Source organism: Dipteris shenzhenensis, chromosome 25 (genome assembly GCF_047967505.1).
Source record: "Dipteris shenzhenensis isolate YYH24624 ecotype China chromosome 25, Dip_SZ_1.0, whole genome shotgun sequence".
NCBI classification, from domain to species: Eukaryota; Viridiplantae; Streptophyta; class Polypodiopsida; order Gleicheniales; family Dipteridaceae; genus Dipteris; species Dipteris shenzhenensis.
Window position 1 is genome coordinate 11,412,327 of NC_141620.1, and position 6,583 is coordinate 11,418,909.

Below are 6,583 nucleotides of genomic sequence, written 5' to 3' on the forward strand. Positions count from 1 at the left end.
TCTCTTTTTCTCTCTTTTTCTTTTATGCTTAAGCTTTCTCTCTTTTTCTTTTATGCTTATATGCTCATTTTCCTCTTTTCCTCTCTCTTTCTCCCCCTCTTCCCCCTCTTTTGATCTCTTTTAATAAGCATATGTATTTGCCTATGCTTAAGCTTTCTATCTTTTTCTTTTATGCTCATATGCTCATGCATAAGCATAAGCATGAGCATGAGCATGAGCATGAGCATAAGCTTTCTCCCCCTCTTTCGATCATAAGCATATGCATATGCCTATGCCTATGCCTATGCTTATGTTTGTTTTTTGTTTTTTGTTTTCGTGTTTGTGTTTATGTTAGACATGGGATCACATCGCACGTCCGACGAGTACGGACAGCCTCACAGGAGGAGACATCATGATCTCTATGCTCCAGAGGACTTTGATTCCTCTCAAGCAACACCTCAGGGGCCTACCCCTGCGACTACCCCTCGCCCAACTCCTCTCGAATGTAGCACTGCGACTACCCCTCGGGGAACTCCTTTGCTAGTAGCCCATGGCTTTGTTGGGAGTCTCGACAAGTTCGTAGCACAAATGTCCGATGAGGAGGCAACGAGATTCTTCTCTCTACTATCTCAGAGGACCTCAACAATTCCCTCTCCTACACCGATGGCTGGACCTACTGCCCAACCGTCCCCTCATGCCCCTTCGACCGAGGGGTCATCACCTGCATGTGCCTATCGTAAGGGAAGGAAGAGTAGGAGGGGCCGCTTATGTTGTGCTGACTCGAGAGATGTAGATGAGTCAGCACACTCACATCCCTACAGGTCTCCGCTTGGTCTCGAGACACATTATCAGTCAGGTCCCTTGCCCTCTCCCACTCCCACTGCTACTCCTCGCTCTGGAAGTGCTCGCACAACTTTCACTTGCTCTGACTCTGCCACTACCATAAGTCCTCCTTACCCAGTCGAGGACCTCTCCTATCAAATCACGGCTGTCGGAGAGATAATAGAAGATAGAAAGGGCAAAGCAGCGGTTGATGAGCCACCACTTCAAGAGCGGCATTGCTACTGATTGGTGGTATTAAGATGACCAAAAGAAGCAGGCGGTCATCGATGAATTAAAATAAAAATACCCTAACTCGCCAAATTGGGAGTTCAATGAGAATTATATGTGAGAGCACATGGGTTTGGTCTTAAAGCATCGTAGATCAGCCTTGCATACTTCCATCGCAAAGGGGATGGCTACCTAGCTGGGCAGACAAAGCTGATTGGAAGTTCTTCAAGAAGCAGAATAGGGGCCATCCTGAAATGTTCGAGGTCAGAGGAGGGATGCGAGGAGACGGTTGGACGTCGTAGGTACTTTGCACTTTGGTGCAGGCGGACGGTTGGTGTTTGAGGCAACCGTGGTAAGTGTACTTCTTCTCATTTAATGTATTGTTCTATTTGTTTTACTACATATTACATGCACTTTATCTAACTCTCGTAAATTGGATCCACAGCAAGCTGTGATGGGTCATCTTCCTACAGATGTAGATATGCAATGTGCATTTTGCATAGGAACAAAGCCATGGTTTATTGAGCAGGAGGCAATGGAAGCGACGGTTGATTGGGCTGAGGTGGCTGCTCACACGGTATAAGTCTACTCGTACTTGTAATCTCACTTTTTAAATTGTTTTATTCTTTAAGTTCCAATCTAATTTTCAATTAATATGGTTTCACTCTTAGGGTCAAAGCTCGAGCGTCCCATCACCGGAGGCAAGCGATCACGAGGGCTAGGGATCACAGGTGCACCTGATGAGGGTCAGGGAGCAGGTGCAACTCACGAGGACCAAGGATCAGGCCAACAAGACGAGGACGAGGAGGACGACGATGATGATTCGAATGACTAGTAGTAGTAGTTTGCATATTCGCCATGTATATCATTTTGTATATCGGCTCATTTGAGCGATTTTGTATTACCCTTTTCGAACGGGTAATTTTGTAATAAACAATGTTGTATATCTTCGACATATATATGCTTTTGTTGCTCGATCATTTCGTTTGAGCGATTTTGTATCACCCTTTTCGCAAGGGAAATTTTGTAATAAAAAACTTCTTTTTGTAATTACAAAAAAAAAAAACATTAGTGGGGCAAAACAGGGCTTGTTATGGCCCTATTTAGCCCCACTAATGCTTTTTTTAAAAGTCTATTAATCATCGCTATATAGTAACGTTTACCAGTGTTGCTATATAGCGACGATTACCAGTGTTGCTATATAGCAATGTTTATTAACGTCGCTATATAGCGATGCTTTATAGTGACCGTTCTTTTTTGATGCTTATAATGACGTTTGCGCCCATAAAAAAAAAATTTAGTGTAAAAAACGTCAGTATTTTCATCGGAAAAGGGCCTGTGCCTTGTAGTGATAATTTATGACAAATCTCGATAACATCATCGATTTTTATCATAACGTATGACAAAGCTAGAAAACATCATCGAGTTTGATGAAAGATTTATTAACATAGTAGGATAAGAGGTACCTGGCCATGCTCTTGGAAAGAAAACAAAATATCTTTGCCTTTTTTCTTCTTCTGCAATGGCACCAAAACAAAATTTGTTTGTCTTTGTTCTTACGAGATAGGTAACATGTGCATGGAAGAAGATAGCTTCTATGAGCTAGGGGATTTGAGATAGATGAGGAGATGTAAATGGAGTTTGAGAGAAAGAAGGCAAGTTTTATGTGGCTGAGAGAAGAAATCAAGCTTGGAATATCATAGGTGACTCTCTAAGGGAGGCGATCAGGGAAAAACTTGCAAAAAATATAATTTTGAATGTGGTCTTACAGGTCACTTTTCGCCCAAAAGTATTGTAAACCCTTAAAAAATTTACAAATTATGACAAAATTTGATGATATCATTGATCCATGTCATAAGTTAGCACTTTGTTCAAATTCAAAGCATAAGGCACTCAAAAATTGCATGCAAGGTTAGAGGGTCATTACCTACTACACAATTCCTTGTAAAAGGAAATTCCATCTAGCCAACACATATGACCTACAAGAACCAAGCAATAATACTAACATAAATATAGCTCTAATTTCCCATTCGAACTCATATTATAGCTCATTGCTATTTGTTTGAGCTTTTGACATAACTTGATAACATCATCAACTTCTATCATGAGGAATGAGTACACTTGATGCTATTATCAAGGCATATATGTGCCTTTGTCATGGGTTGGAGATCAAATTTCAAATACCACAAACATACTTCTTATGTTTTCCTCACTAAATGATGTTATCGAGTTTTGTAATTTATTGTTCATAATAGCACTGAGTTAGGCAATGACACATGACACAACTCAGTGATGTTATGGAGTTTTGTCATAAGTCATGACACAACTCGATGATGTTATTGAGTTTCTTCATAAGTTATGACTCAAGTGGATGATGCTATCAACTGTTGTCATAACTTCATCAACATTATGTAGATTCCTTTCAATTGATAAACAAAATATGTGAACAACACATACCTTTAAAACATTTACTTTTCAAAAATGAATATTTTGTTTCCATATGGAATCTCTAATGTTTGATAGAAAAGTGCTTGTGGGCCCTCTATTATATACTCTATGGATTTGAATTGTTTAAAAAAAATTTTTTTAACTTTTTTATTCCAGGGCTTCTACAAATAGGGTTTAGGTCTAGGGTTTAGGTCTAGGATGTCCCAAATAATGCATTTCTTGATTTTTGGTTTTTTAAATATTAGATTCCAAGGCCTCTAAAATTGGGGTTAGGGCTAGGACATCCCTAACTATGCTCCTTCACTCTTCTACACATTTATGTTATCTACATTGTCCTCCATTCTTTCATTCTCCTTATTTCTCAAGAATAAATTACTAGGAGCACTAGTTCTCTTCCATCCTACCATTCTACTTCTCCATCGACCTCAAATGAAAAGGATGGGTCCTTGCTAAACACATATATTGAGTCTCCTTCACCACAAAATGTGGTGAGCTAGGTCCAATCCAACTTCTTGGCACCAGATGTGGAATCCCTCGTGCATAGGGCAAGTAACAATGACTGTCGTTTTCAACAAGAGTCATCATTGGAATCATATATTGAGTCTCCTTGCTCTATGGAAAATAAGAACAAGGGTTGCTTACTCTTAGAGTCATCATTGGAATAATAACAATTGGAGCCACAACCACTTAAGGATAATGACTTCCCACATGAGGCAAGCCTCCATTCATCTGGCAATATGGAGGTCATGCCTAGGAATCCACCACCAGCTAGTGAAACATGTCAATGGAGCACAACGACAACTTCAGATAGCGATGATGATCACATGGTTGTGTTGAGATATCGAGCTCCACTCGTGATATGCTAGGGTGACCATTGTGCATTTATGTCACTGACTTGTTAGTTGCAGATGCGGTTGGTACATTGCCCATGAATAATAGCTAGATGACAGCTATCTTTATGTACTCCAGTTAGTGGCTCAGTTAGTATGCCACCTTAGTTAGCTGACTTTGGTTTGAGACCTACATATAGGGTTCATCTATTCCTTTTGTACGAAGAGAGAGTTCTTTTGGCTTTCACAACTAAGAAGAGGAAAATTGTTTTCAGCCTCCACCTTTCTGTGTATTCCCCCATTGTGTATGTGAGAAAGCTGCAAGTGAGAGTCCTTACTTGTCTCCCGCTCTCTTCACATGGTATCGAAGCTCGGTTCATGGTAAGGAGCCCAAGAAAGCAAACCAAGCTCGCAGTGTCTTGGTAAGAGGATCAGTGTTGCTTTCCTTTTTCGAGTTTGGGAGCAAATCTCTATAGGTAGCACAGCCAGAAAGTGCAAGAGTGCATTGTCTCAGATTGGGATGCCCTTCGTAGTGTAGCGAGAGGGTAGTATATGCTGTGGGCAAGGGCAATGCCCATGGTGACTTTATTTTTTTGATTCGAGGTCATTTTGGGGCCCATTTTGGTGGTGGAAGTTTTTTGCAGGCACTCAAAAAAGTGCCTTGTTTTTGCTATGCGACCACTGTTCTGCAGGTCGGTGAAAAGTTGCCGCAAAAATTACATCGTATGCCTATGCACAGAGATATTGGGAGTGACATAATCATTCTTATTGCCTGTTGATGCATAATCATCACTAGGAAGTGACTGTGTGGTCAAATACCACTTTTGTTAGTTTTGCAGATTTGCCCTTGTGAGGCAGAAGTTGTGTTTTTTGCAGTGACAAAATAAATGCAAGCACACAGAAGGAGGCGTGGGATACTTTGACAAAAATGTATAGCACAAATATGCAAGCCAGGAAAATGTAGCTCAAGCAGGAGTTGCATAATGTGCAGAGAGAAATATGAGCATCAATGACTACCACATGAAGGTGAAGAAGATTGCAGATGCACTTTCTTCCTTTGGGTCACCAGTGGAAGATGATGATTTAGTTTCTGTGACCTTGAATGGTCTAGGAAAGGATTATGCACAATTCCGGACATGCATTGTCGTCCATGAAAAATTTCTTGATTTTGAGGAGTTGATTGCTCTTCTAATTTCTAAAGAGGAGAGAAATGGTGGTGCATCTTCTTCAGGAGGAACTTCAAAAGAAACTGTCTTCTACTCAAATGCTGGAAGAGGTAGAGCAGGCCGATCTGGAGGCCATGACAGAGATCAAAATATGCAGCAAATTCAAGAAAACCAGTCCTATGGAGGAGGACGTGGTAACCTTAGAGGCAGGGGGAGCCTAAGAGGTCGTGGTGGATGGCAGAGAGGCCAAAATGCAAACAACAATGTTGAATGCTACTACTCTGGTAAAATGGGTCATATGGCTAAAGACTGCTATAAAAAGCAGAATGACATCATGAATGGAAAATTGCAGCAAGGCAATTATGCATCCTCTAGTAGACAGGGTGATGATAGAAATGAGCATTTGTTTATGGTGTAGCACATGACCAATTCTGTGACAAGTGCAGAAGAAAGTAATGATGTGTGGTATGTTGACTCAGGTGCATCAAACCACATGACAGGTCATGCAGAATGGATGCAGGTTGTAAGGAAAATGGAAAGACCATTGGCAGGATTTGTGGAGACTGGTGATGATACTGCACATCCTATTATGCAGATTGGTAAAAATCCTTTGTCTATGCAGGATGGGAGAAAGAAATACCTGTCTGATGTATTTCATGTCTCAAATATCACCAAGAACCTGGTTTCTGTTGGCCAAATGGTTGAGCAGGGCTTGTAGGTCAAATTTAAATCTTGGTCTTTCCATTTTCTTTGCATCTTGCATCCATTCTGCATGACCTATCATGTGGTTTGACGCACCTGAGTCAACATACCACACATCATTGATTTCTTCTGCACTTGTCACAGAATTGGTCATGTGCTGCACCATAAACAAATGCTCATTTCTGTCATTACTCTATCTACTAGAGGATGCATAATTGCCTTGCTGCAATTTTCCATTCATGATGTCATTCTGCTTTTTATAGCAGTCTTTAGCCATATGACCCATTTTACCACATTAGTGGCATTCAACATTGCTGTTTGCATTTTGGCCTCTCTGCCATCCACCACGACCTCTTTGGCTCCCCCTGCCTCTAAGGTTAGCATGTCCTCCTCCATAGGACTGGTTTT